Source organism: Ranitomeya variabilis, chromosome 3, assembly GCF_051348905.1.
Source record: "Ranitomeya variabilis isolate aRanVar5 chromosome 3, aRanVar5.hap1, whole genome shotgun sequence".
NCBI lineage: Eukaryota > Metazoa > Chordata > Amphibia > Anura > Dendrobatidae > Ranitomeya > Ranitomeya variabilis.
Genome location: NC_135234.1, coordinates 514570550 through 514583224, shown reverse-complemented (window position 1 = coordinate 514583224; position 12675 = coordinate 514570550).

Sequence of the window (12675 nt, the reverse complement as noted above, 5' to 3'; positions counted from 1 at the left end):
TCCTTTATTTGAAAAATAAAATTAAAAAGCAAAGTTTTACTCACCTTTATGCCTAATCCACTGGAGCCCATGTCGCCTGTAAAAGAGAGAAAATATTTAGTGATGAGTGAATACCTTCAGCACTATTCGTTACTCGCCGGGGCTATTCGTTACTTGGCAAGTAATTAGCTGTTCGGTATATTCAAGTAACCCGCCTAGCATGTTTGGCACTTTATTTACAGCCATTGAACATGCTGGGCTTGCTTGCAAATCACAGTTATGCTGTTGCCATCTTTGGTGTGGCATTACTGTGATTGGCTGGCCTTACTGCATCATAGAGGATATTTAAGTCCTGCCGATACCATTTTGCACACATTACATGTGGAAACGGCGTAGTGAGAGTGTAGTGTGACTGTAGGGAGAGTGAAAGCAGCATATAGAGAGAGCTTTTCATTCCAAAAAGCTCTAATTAGAACTACTGAGAGTGAAGATTAGTTCTCTGTTTGGTTGAGATAGCGTAAGGGAGAGATTTAATATGAGGGAGAGAGAAAGGCAGGCAGGGTGCTAGCATTGCAAGTACATGCTGCATATCTCTGCTAGGTTGCATTGTGTATACTGTAGGAACAGATTGTGGGAGTAGGGAGAGAGGCAGGGTTTCATATCCAGTACCATAATGTAAAAAAACGCTTTTTTTACAGCTAAATAATATTCCTCAGTCCCAGCATATACTAAAATGCTCTATTTTTACAGCTAATTAATATTCCTCAGTGACAGCATATACTAAACATCTTTTTTAGAGCTAAACAATATTCTTTGCATATTGCTGAAATAGCGAATATATATCTAGCAGTTATAAGACTGGTGCAAAGCCTGCTTAGATACGCAAAAGTCACTAGTTACCAGTAATTTCCCTGATTCTGCTGTTGACGTATGTCAAAAAGGCGATATAAAAAAAATTACTCTACTATTGGTTAAATAAATAGCGTACATTTACCTAGTAGTTGTGCGATTGGCACAAAGCCTGCTGAGGTACGCAAATGTCACTATTTACCAGTAATTTGCCTGAGTTTGCTGCTGGCATGTGTCATAAAGGCAACATAACAAAAAATTACTCTGCTATTGGTTAAAAAAAGTGTATAATTTTCTAGCAGTTGTGCGACTGGAGCAAAGCCTGCTGAGATACGCAATTGTCACTATTTACCCGTAATTTCCCTGAGTCTGCTGTTGTTGTGTGTCATAAAGGCGATAGCTAGTGATGGGCGAGCACTAAAATGCTTGGGTGCTCAATGCTCGGGTCGAGCAAATTTGAATACTCGGGTACTCGACCCGAGCAACGAGCCCAATGTAATTCTATGGGAAACCCGAGTATTTTAACCGCGAACCCCCGGGGGTCCTTTTAAGGTCTAAAAACATCTGAAAATGATGGAAACACTGCTCACATGACTTGGGAACATCATGGGGATTGCCCCTGGAAACATTTCTGACTCCTAGGTCACAGCTGTAAGCAATGTTGTCAGAGTTTCACGCCATTTTTACAGGTGCACCAAAAAACATACAAAAACAAAACCAAAATGGATTTTGCTGGGAAATATGTTAAGGAACATCCTTTCCAGGGTAATGACTTGTATATGTTACTGTAAAAGTCGGAAGGACGGTAAAACCTAGGATTTACCGGTCAATCTGGACATTCACCGAGGCCGTCGGTAGAAGCTCAAAATGAAAAGTAAAATTGGACTTTTACCGGTGAAGTCTTGGTAAATGTTAACATTTCTCAACAGTGTTGGTAAAAGTCAGAAATATCTGGTGTGAAGATGGAACATCTGACTTTAACCCCTTAAGCCCCGAAGGTGGTTTGCACGTTAATGACCGGGCCAATTTTTACAATTCTGACCACTGTCTCTTTATGAGGTTATAACTCTGGAACGCTTCAACGAATCTTGGCAATTCTGACATTATTTTCTTGTGATATATTGTACTGCATGATAGTGGTAAAATTTCTTCGATATAACTTGCGTTTATTTGTGAAAAAAATGGAAATGTGGCGAAAATTTTGCAATTTTCCAAATTTGAATTTTTATGCAATTAAATCACAGAGATATGTCACACAAAATACTTAATAGGTAACATTTCCCACATGTCTACTTTACATCAGCACAATTTTGGAACCAAAATTTTTTTTTGTTAGGGAGTTATAAGGGTTAAAATTTGACCAGCAATTTCTCATTTTTACAACACCATTTTTTTTTAGGGACCACATCTCATTTGAAGTCATTTTGAGGGGTCTATTTGATAGAAAATACCCAAGTGTAACACCATTCTAAAAACTTCACCCCTCAAGGTGCTCAAAACCACATTCAAGAAGTTTATTAACCCTTCAGGTGTTTCACAGGAATTTTTGGAATGTTTATATAAAATTTAACTTTTTTTTTACACAAAATTTAATTCAGCTCCAATTTGTTTTATTTTACCAAGGGTAACAGGAGAAAATGGACCCCAAAAGTTGTTGTACAATTTGTGCTGAGTACGCTGATACCCCATATGTGGGGGTAAACCACTGTTTGGGTGCATGGCAGAGCTCGGAAGAGAAGGAGCACCATTTGACTTTTCAATGCAAAATTGACTGGAATTGAGATTGGACGCCATGTTGCGTTTGGAGAGCCCCTGATGTGCCTAAACATTGAAACCCCCCACAAGTGACACCATTTTGGAAAGTAGACCCCCTAAGGAACTTATGTAGATGTGTTTTGAGAGCTTTGAACCCCCAAGTGTTTCACTACAGTTTATAACGCAGAGCCGAGAAAATAAAAATTCTTTTTTTTTCACAAAAATGATTTTTTAGCCCCCAGTTTTGTATTTTCACAAGGGTAACAGAAGAAAACAGAGAAAACAGGGAACCACTGTTTGGGCACATGGCAGAGCTCAGAAGGGAAGGAGCGCCATTTGGAATGCAGACTTAGATGGATTGGTGTTATGATCCGGTGACTTTGGAGCCGCATGAACTTTCTCTGGAGTAGGTGGAAACTGTACTGACCGCAAAACCTGAACTAACACCGCAACTAGAAGTAGCCGTGGGGTGTGCCTAACAAACCCTAGACACCTCGACACAGCCGGAGGACTAAATACCCCTATAGATGGAAATAGGAATACTACCTTGCCTCAGAGCAGAACCCCAAAGGATAGGCAGCCCCCCACGAATATTGACTGTGAGTAGGAGAGGAAAGACACACACAGGCAGAAAACAGGATTCAGCAAAAGAGGCCACTCTAGCTAAATAGGGAAAGATAGGACAGAATACTAAGCGGTCAGTATTAAAACCCTTCCAAAAATATCCACAGCAGATAATACAAAAAGTTCCACAATCTAACTAAAGACATGGAATGTATATCTGCCACTCCAGAGAATCCAACAAGACTGAGAAAATACTGACACAATCTAAGCTGGACAAAATAAAACACTGAATAGCACAGAATTATTAAGCACACAGCATGTGTGCCACAGAAACCAAAACCAGACACTTATCTTTGCTGATTTGGCAGAAGGCAGAAGGAACCAAACCAGGACCAAAACCTCCCAACAACCATGGACAACTGGCAAGGACTAATGAATCCTGCAAGCCTAAATACCCCAGTCAGAACTGCAATCAGCAGATACACCTGACCAGGACTGCAACTCAAGGACAACTGCATTACCACCTACAACCACCGGAGGGAGCCCAAAAGCAGAATTCACAACAGTACCCCCCCCTTGAGGAGGGGTCACCGAACCCTCACCAGAGCCTCCAGGCCGATCAGGACGAGCCAGATGAAAAGCATGAACCAAATCAGCAGCATGGACATCAGAGGCAAAAACCCAAGAATTATCCTCCTGGCCATAACCCTTCCATTTGACAAGATACTGAAGCCTCCGCCTCGAAAAACGAGAATCCAAAATCTTCTCAACCACATACTCCAACTCCCCATCAACCACAGGGGCCGGAGGATCAACAGAGGGAACAACGGGTACCACATATTTCCGCAATAAAGATCTATGGAAGACATTATGGATAGCAAAAGAGGCCGGAAGCGCCAATCGAAAAGACACCGGATTAATAATCCCAGAAATACTATAAGGACCAATAAACCGAGGCTTAAACTTAGGAGAAGAAACCTTCATAGGAACATGACAGGAAGACAACCAGACCAGATCCCCAACCTGAAGCCGGGAACCAACACACCGACGACGGTTAGCAAAACGTTGAGCCTCCTCCTGAGACAACACCAAATTGTCCACCACATGAGCCCAAATCTGCTGCAACCTGTCAACCACAGAATCCACACCAGGACAGTCAGAAGGCTCAACCTGCCCAGAAGAAAAACGAGGATGAAAACCAAAATTACAAAAAAAGGTGAAACCAAAGTAGCCGAACTAGCCCGATTATTAAGTGCAAACTCGGCCAATGGCAAAAAGGCCACCCAATCATCCTGATCATCAGACACAAAGCATCTCAAATAAGTCTCCAAGGTCTGATTAGTTCGCTCGGTTTGGCCATTTGTCTGAGGATGAAATGCAGAGGAAAAAGATAAATCAATGCCCAGCCTAGCACAAAAGGCCCGCCAAAACCTAGAAACAAACTAGGAACCTCTGTCAGACACAATATTCTCCGGAATACCATGCAAACGAACCACATGCTGAAAAAACAACAAAACTAAATCTGAAGAGGAAGGCAATTTAGGCAAAGGCACCAAATGAACCATCTTAGAAAACCGGTCACAAACAACCCAGATAACCGACATCCTCTGGGAAACCGGAAGATCAGAAATAAAATCCATAGAAATATGCGTCCAGGGCCTCTCAGGGACCGGCAATGGCAAAAGCAACCCACTAGCACGGGAACAACAAGGCTTGGCCCACGCACAAGTCCCACAGGACTGCACAAAAGAACGCACATCACGTGATAAAGAAGGCCACCAAGTCTCTGGTACCAAAAATACCAGGATGACCGGCCAACACAGAACAGTGAACCTCAGAAATTACTCTACTAGTCCATCTGTCAGGAACAAACAGTTTCCCCACTGGACAACGATCAGGTCTGTCAGCCTGAAATTCCTGAAGAAACCGTCCTAAATCAGGGGAAATAGCAGAAAGAACCACCCCTTCTTTCAGAATGCCGACCGGTTCAAGGACCTCAGGAGAATCAGGCAAAAAACTCCTAGAAAGGGCATCAGCCTTAATATTCTTGGAACCCGGAAGATACGAGACCACAAAATCAAAACGGGAAAAAAACAAGGACCATCGAGCCTGTCTAGGATTCAGCCGCTTGGCAGACTCGAGGTAAATCAAATTCTTATGATCGGTCAAGACCACAATACGGTGCTTAGCTCCCTCAAGCCATTGTCGCCACTCCTCAAATGCCCACTTCATAGCCAACAACTCCCGATTGCCGACATCATAATTGCGTTCAGCAGGTGAAAATTTACGGGAAAAGAATGCACACGGTTTCGTCAAGGAACCAACATGATCCCTCTGGGACAAAACGGCCCCTGCGCCAATCTCAGAAGCGTCAATCTCAACCTGAAACGGAAGGGAAACATCAGGTTGGCGCAACACTGGAGCAGAAGTAAATCGACGTTTAAGCTCCTGAAAGGCAGAAACAGCCGCAGAGGACCAATTCGCCACATCAGCGCCTTTTTTCGTCAAATCGGTCAAGGGTTTAACCACGCTGAAAAAGTTAGCAATGAAACGGCGATAAAAATTTGCAAAACCCAAAAATTTCTGAAGGCTCTTTACGGACGTGAATCCAATCCAATCCAATCATGAATGGCCTGAACGTTAACCGGATCCATCTCAATAGATGAAGGAGAAAAAATAAAACCCAAAAAAGAAACCTTCTGCACCCCAAAGAGACACTTAGACCCCTTCACAAACAAAGCATTGTCACGAAGGATCTGAAATACCATCCTGACCTGTTATACATGAGACTCCCAATCATCAGAAAAAATCAAAATATCGTCCGGAAGATATCATGCATGATATCATGCATGAAAGATTGAAAAACAGATGGAGCATTAGTGAGCCCGAACGGCATCACAAGGTATTCAAAATGGCCTTCGGGCGTATTGAACGCAGTTTTCCATTCATCACCCTGCTTAATACGAACAAGATTATATGCCCCCCAAAGGTCAATCTTCGTAAACCAACTAGCCCCCTTAATCCTAGCAAACAAATCGGAAAGCAAAGGTAAAGGGTATTGAAACTTGACCGTGATCTTATTCAAGAGGCGATAATCAATACAGGGTCTCAAGGAGCCATCCTTCTTAGCAACAAAAACAAATCCGGCTCCCATCGGTGAAAAGATGGCCAAATATGCCCTTTCTCCAAAGACTCCTTAACATAACTCCGCATAGCGGTATGTTCCGGCACAGACAGGTTGAAGAGTCGGCCCTTAGGAAACTTACAGCCTGGAATCAAATCAATAGCACAATCACAGTCCCTGTGTGGTGGAAGAGAACTGGACTTGGGCTCATCGAATACCTCCTGAAAATCAGACAAAAACTCTGGAATTTCGGAAGAGGAAGAAGAGGAGATGGACATTAAAGGAACATCATTATGAACCCCCTGACAACCCCAACTAGTCACAGACATAGACTTCCAATCCAACAAAGGATTATGTACCTGCAACCACGGAAAACCCAACACGATAGCATCATGTAAATTATGCAATACCAGAAATCGACAATGTTCCTGATGGGCTGGTGCCATGCGCATAGTCACCTGTGTCCAAAACTGGGGCTTATTTTTAGCCAAAGGTGTAGCATCAATGCCCCTTAAAGGAATAAGGTTCTGCAAGGACTGCAAGGGGAAACCACAACGCCTGGCAAACTCAAGGTCCATTAAATTCAAAGCGGCGCCTGAATCCACAAACGCCAAGACAGAAAATGATGACAATGAGCAGATCAGGGACACCGATAACAGAAATTTAGGTTGTACAGTACTGATGGTAAATGAACTAGCGATCCTCTTTGTCCGTTTAGGGCAGACTGAAATGACATGAGAAGCGTCGCCACAATAATAACACAACCTATTCTGACGTCTGAGTCCTTGTCGTTCTGTCCTGGACAGAATCCTATCACACTGCATTGGCTCAGGACTCTGCTCTGAGGACAACGCCACAGCGCGCACAGTTCTGCGCTCCCGCAAGCGTTGATCAATCTGAATTGCCAAAGACATAGAATCACTCAGACCAACGGGCGTGGGAAACCCCACCATAACATCTTTAACGGATTCAGAAAGACCCTTTCTGAAAATTGCAGCCAAAGCGTCATCATTCCATTTAGTCAACACAGACCATTTTCTAAATTTCTGACAATACAATTCTTCCGCCTCTTGACCCTGAGATAGGGCCAACAAGGTCTTCTCCGCTTGATCCACAGAATTAGGTTCATCATATAATAGTCCTAAAGCCTGAAAAAAGGAATCTACATTAAGCAAATGCGGATTCCCAGATTCCAGGGAAAATGCCCAATCCTGTGGATCACCACGCAGCAGGGAAATGACGATTTTAACCTGCTGAATAGAATCCCCAGAGGATCGAGGTCTCAAAGCAAAAAACAGTTTACAGTTGTTTTTAAAACTCAAAAATTTGGACCTGTCACCAAAAAACAAATCAGGAGTAGGAATCTTCGGCTCTAAAACAGGAGTCTGAACAATATAATCAGAAATTCCCTGTACTCTAGCAACAAGCTGGTCTACACGAGAAGCTAATTCCTGAACATCCATGCTAACACAAGACTCCTTAGCCACCCAGAAAAAAAGAGGGAAGAAAAGGCAAAGCAAACTGCAGAAAAAAAAATTACTCAACACCTTTCTTCCCTTCTTATGAGATGCATTTAACTCATAGTGGGCCAGTTGTACTGTTATGATCCGGTGACTTTGGAGCCGCATGAACTTTCTCTGGAGTAGGTGGAAACTGTACTGACCGCAAAACCTGAACTAACACCGCAACTAGAAGTAGCCGTGGGGTGTGCCTAACAAACCCTAGACACCTCGACACAGCCGGAGGACTAAATACCCCTATAGATGGAAATAGGAATACTACCTTGCCTCAGAGCAGAACCCCAAAGGATAGGCAGCCCCCCACGAATATTGACTGTGAGTAGGAGAGGAAAGACACACACAGGCAGAAAACAGGATTCAGCAAAAGAGGCCACTCTAGCTAAATAGGGAAAGATAGGACAGAATACTAAGCGGTCAGTATTAAAACCCTTCCAAAAATATCCACAGCAGATAATACAAAAAGTTCCACAATCTAACTAAAGACATGGAATGTATATCTGCCACTCCAGAGAATCCAACAAGACTGAGAAAATACTGACACAATCTAAGCTGGACAAAAATAAACACTGAATAGCACAGAATTATTAAGCACACAGCATGTGTGCCACAGAAACCAAAACCAGACACTTATCTTTGCTGATTTGGCAGAAGGCAGAAGGAACCAAACCAGGACCAAAACCTCCCAACAACCATGGACAACTGGCAAAGACTAATGAATCCTGCAAGCCTAAATACCCCAGTCAGAACTGCAATCAGCAGATACACCTGACCAGGACTGCAACTCAAGGACAACTGCATTACCACCTACAACCACCGGAGGGAGCCCAAAAGCAGAATTCACAACAGATTGGTCTGCAGGTGTCACGTTGCATTTGCAGAGCCCCTGATGTACCCAAACAGTAGAAACCCCCCACAAGTGACCCCATATTGGAAATTAGACCTCCCAAGGAACTTATCTAGATGTGTTTTGAGAGCTTTGAACCCCCAAGTGTTTCACTACAGTTTATAACGCAGAGCCATGAAAATAAAAAATATTTTTTTTTCCACAAAAATTATTTTTTAGCCCCCAGTTTTGTATTTTCCCAAGGGTAACAGGAGAAATTAGACTGCAAAAGTTATTGTACAATTTGTCCTGAGTACACTGATACCCCATATGTGGGGGGGACCACTGTTTGGGCGCATGGCAGAGCTCGGAAGGTAAGGAGCGCCATTTGGTATGCAGACTTAGATGGATTGGTCTGCAGGCGTCACGTTGAATTTGCAGAGCCCCTGATGTACCCAAACAGTAGAAACCCCCCACAAGTGACCCCATATTGGAAACTAGACCTCCCAAGGAACTTATCTAGATGTGTTGAGAGAACTTTGAACCCCAAGTGTTTCACTACAGTTCACAATGCAGAGCCATGAAAATAAAAAATCTTTTTTTTTTCCCACAAAAATGATTTTTAGCCCCCCAAATTTATATTTTCCCAAGGGTAACTAGTAGTGTTGAGCATTCCGATACCGCAAGTATCGGGTATCGGCCGATACTTAGCGGTATCGGAATTCCGATACCGAGATCTGATACTTGCCGCGTATCGGATACCGGAATCGGAAGTTCCCAGGAATCAAACTGCACAAATTTGCACGAAATCAGCCAATGAGAATGATTCCAAGTGTGGGCACATCCTGTTCAGCATGGAGGGCATGAAACTACTGGCAAGGCTGTGATTGGCTGCTGAAATGATGTCATGATGCAGTTTAAAAGTTTAATGCATTTTGCGCTCACTCTGCTGTGAATTCAGTTAGTGACAGGACGCTGTTTGCTGACTGAGGGCCAGTTTAGAGATAGCAATTTGCTTCTTTGTGCTTTTCCAAGGCTAATTTAGCAACCGCTGTGTTCACCTACTAATCACCTTGCTTTTGCCTTGTAGCGCTGTTTTCACAGCTATCTGCAAGGTCTGTGTGTGTGTGTGTGTGTGAGTGCAGCCCACTCTCTAGTCTGAGTGCAGCCATAGGCCATCCATAGCTAGTTGTATTCAGTTCAGGGAGGGTGGTTCATTGCCTCATACTGTTCTTTTTTTTTTTTTTTCAAGTAGTGTAGTCTGCTGCTCATTTTTTCAAAAAATTCCTATTAGTGTCTTTCCACCCGTCTCCAGCTAACTTGTGGAAAAACACTACATAGGATAACGTAGAGGAGGGTTTTTGGGCCTTGCAGCGCCGTTTACGGCTGTCTGCACGGTCTCCGTGTGACTGCAGCTCGCCCTGTAGTCTGTGAGCAGCCATAGCCTGGTTGTCTCCAGCTCAGGGTTCTTCACTGCGTCATACCGTAAAAACAATTTTCCTTTTGTTTCAAGTAGTGTAGTCTGCTGCTCATTTTTTAAAAAAATTCCTATTAGTGTCTTTCCACCCGTCTCCAGCTAACTTGTGGAAAAACACTACATAGGATAACGTAGAGGAGGGTTTTTGGGCCTTGCAGCGCCGTTTACGGCTGTCTGCACGGTCTCCGTGTGACTGCAGCTCGCCCTGTAGTCTGTGAGCAGCCATAGCCTGGTTGTCTTCAGCTCAGGGTTCTTCACTGCGTCATACCGTAAAATCAATTTTCCTTTTGTTTTAAGTAGTGCAGGCTGCTGCACATTTTTTCAAAAAATTACTATTAGTGTCTTTCCACCCGTCTTCAGCTAACTTGTGGAAAAACACTACATTGGATAACGTAGAGGAGGGTTTTTGGGCCTTGCAGCGCCGTTTACGGCTGTCTGCACGGTCTCCGTGTGACTGCAGCTCTCTCTGTTGTCAGTTCAGCCCCCAAAAAATAAATAAATAATAAAGTTTACCAAACACACCAGTGACACCACTTTACATTTGTGTAGGCCACATTAGCTCATATTAAAGTCTAGTCCACACTTTAGAAAATTAGTGTTTCTTATACCTGTTAGGAGTTGTTCAGGAATAAGCACACAAAGCCGTTAGTACTTTTCTGCTTATCTTTATCAGTCAACCAAGATGAAGAAGGCAGTGAGTAAGGCACGTGGGCGTGGGCGTGGAGCAGGGAGAGGATGTGGGGATTCTGTGCCTGCTGCGGGCACCGGTGACTCATCAGCACCCACTTTCACCAGGGAACAGTCCTTCATGCGCAGCTTTGTCGCAGAGCGCCGTACACCGCTGCTGCGTGAAGACCAAATTGAAGCCGTTGTCAGATGGATGGCAGCTAATGCATCAACTTCAATTAGTGCCACATCCTCTCAGACACAGAGCACTGGAGAGCAGCCATCTGTCTCTTCACCACCTGCCAAATTGCCCAGGCAGACAGAGATCCCAGGACAGGAGCCGTCTCTACTTCTGTTCTCTGAATCTCTTGGCTTGGAAACGGGGCCAGCCAAGCAGCATTGGAGAAATGGAAGAAGAGGCAGGGTGCAGTGATGCCCAACCGCTTTTTCTCTCTTCCTCTGAAGAGGCGGGTGGGCCAGTGCCTCCGGTCACCACATCGCAGGACGCATCCGCTGATGACACTCAGGTGCCACTTTCTGGTGCGTGCTCTGCTGCTGAGACTACCCAGGAGGAGCAGTTGGGGGCAGAGGGTAGTGTAGATGATGAGGTCCTTGACCCATCTTGGCGTGAGGGACAGGAAGGTGGTGGGAGCAGCTCTGAGGAAGAGATTCCCCGTACGGCCCAAAGAGGGAGAGGGAGGGGGAAGACTGCGGATCCTGCAGCCTCCGCTTTGGCACCCGTTAGGAGCATGTCTCTTTCAAAAGCAAAAAAGGGCGCTCCCAAGACTTGCAGTGCCTGGGCCTTTTTTGACACAGTTGCAGATGACATTTGCTATGTCAAATGCAAGGTGTGTCATCACAAAGTCAAAAGAGGGAAAAATGTCAGCAGCCTCAATACCTCCAACATGTGGAAACATGTGCGCACCAGGCACGCGGCGGAGTTAGAAAGACACACTGAAGAGCTAGGCCAACCAACAGCGGCAGCTACCACCTCTTCAGCTCGTGGTGCCTCTTCCTCCAGCTCACACGCAGCTGGTTCGGCTTCCTCCCAGGATCGCCGTGGAAGAACCTCTGGCCCTGTTGTCCAGGGACCCGCTGTAATTCCACCCGCAGCACCACTTTCCCAGTCATCCACACACTCCCAGCCCAGTGTACAGCCATTGGTAGTACAGGCATGGGAGAAAAGGCGGCCTTTCTCGTCAAACCACACACGAGCACAGGCTCTGACTGCAGGCATTGCCAAACTTCTGTCACTGGAAATGCTGTCATTCAGGCTGGTGGAGCTTCCGTGACTTGATGTCATTGGCAGTCCCACAGTACAATGTGCCCAGCCGCTTTTACTTCAGCAGGCAAGCCGTCCCTGCCCTGCACAAGCATGTGGAGGGACACATAAAACACGTGCTACTGAACGCCGTCAGTAGCAAGGTCCACCTCACCACCGATGCGTGGACCAGTCAACATGGACAGGGGCGATACCTTTCCCTCACTGCCCATTGGGTTAATGTCGTTGAGCCGGGTACAGATCGTGCGAGTGGTGCAGGACGTGTCCTGCCCACTCCAAGGATTGCAGGAATCCATTCTGTACGCATTGACTCCTCCTCTTACACCAGTTCCTCAGAATCATCGCTGCAGGAGCCGTCACAGTCCACCTCCACATGGACCCGTGATGAACGTTTACCTGTTACGACCGACATGAGCACAGCCGTGGCCAAACGTCAACAGGCCGTCTTGAAATTAATTTCTTTGGGGAATCGAAGCCACGCAGCGCAGGAGCTCTGGAATGCCATCAAGCAGGAGAGTGATGTGTGGTTTGTGCCAGCGAATCTCCAGCCAGGCATGGTAGTGTGTGATAATGGCCGAAATCTGGTGGCAGCTCTGGGCCTCGGCAACCTCACTCACATCCCATGTCTGGCACATG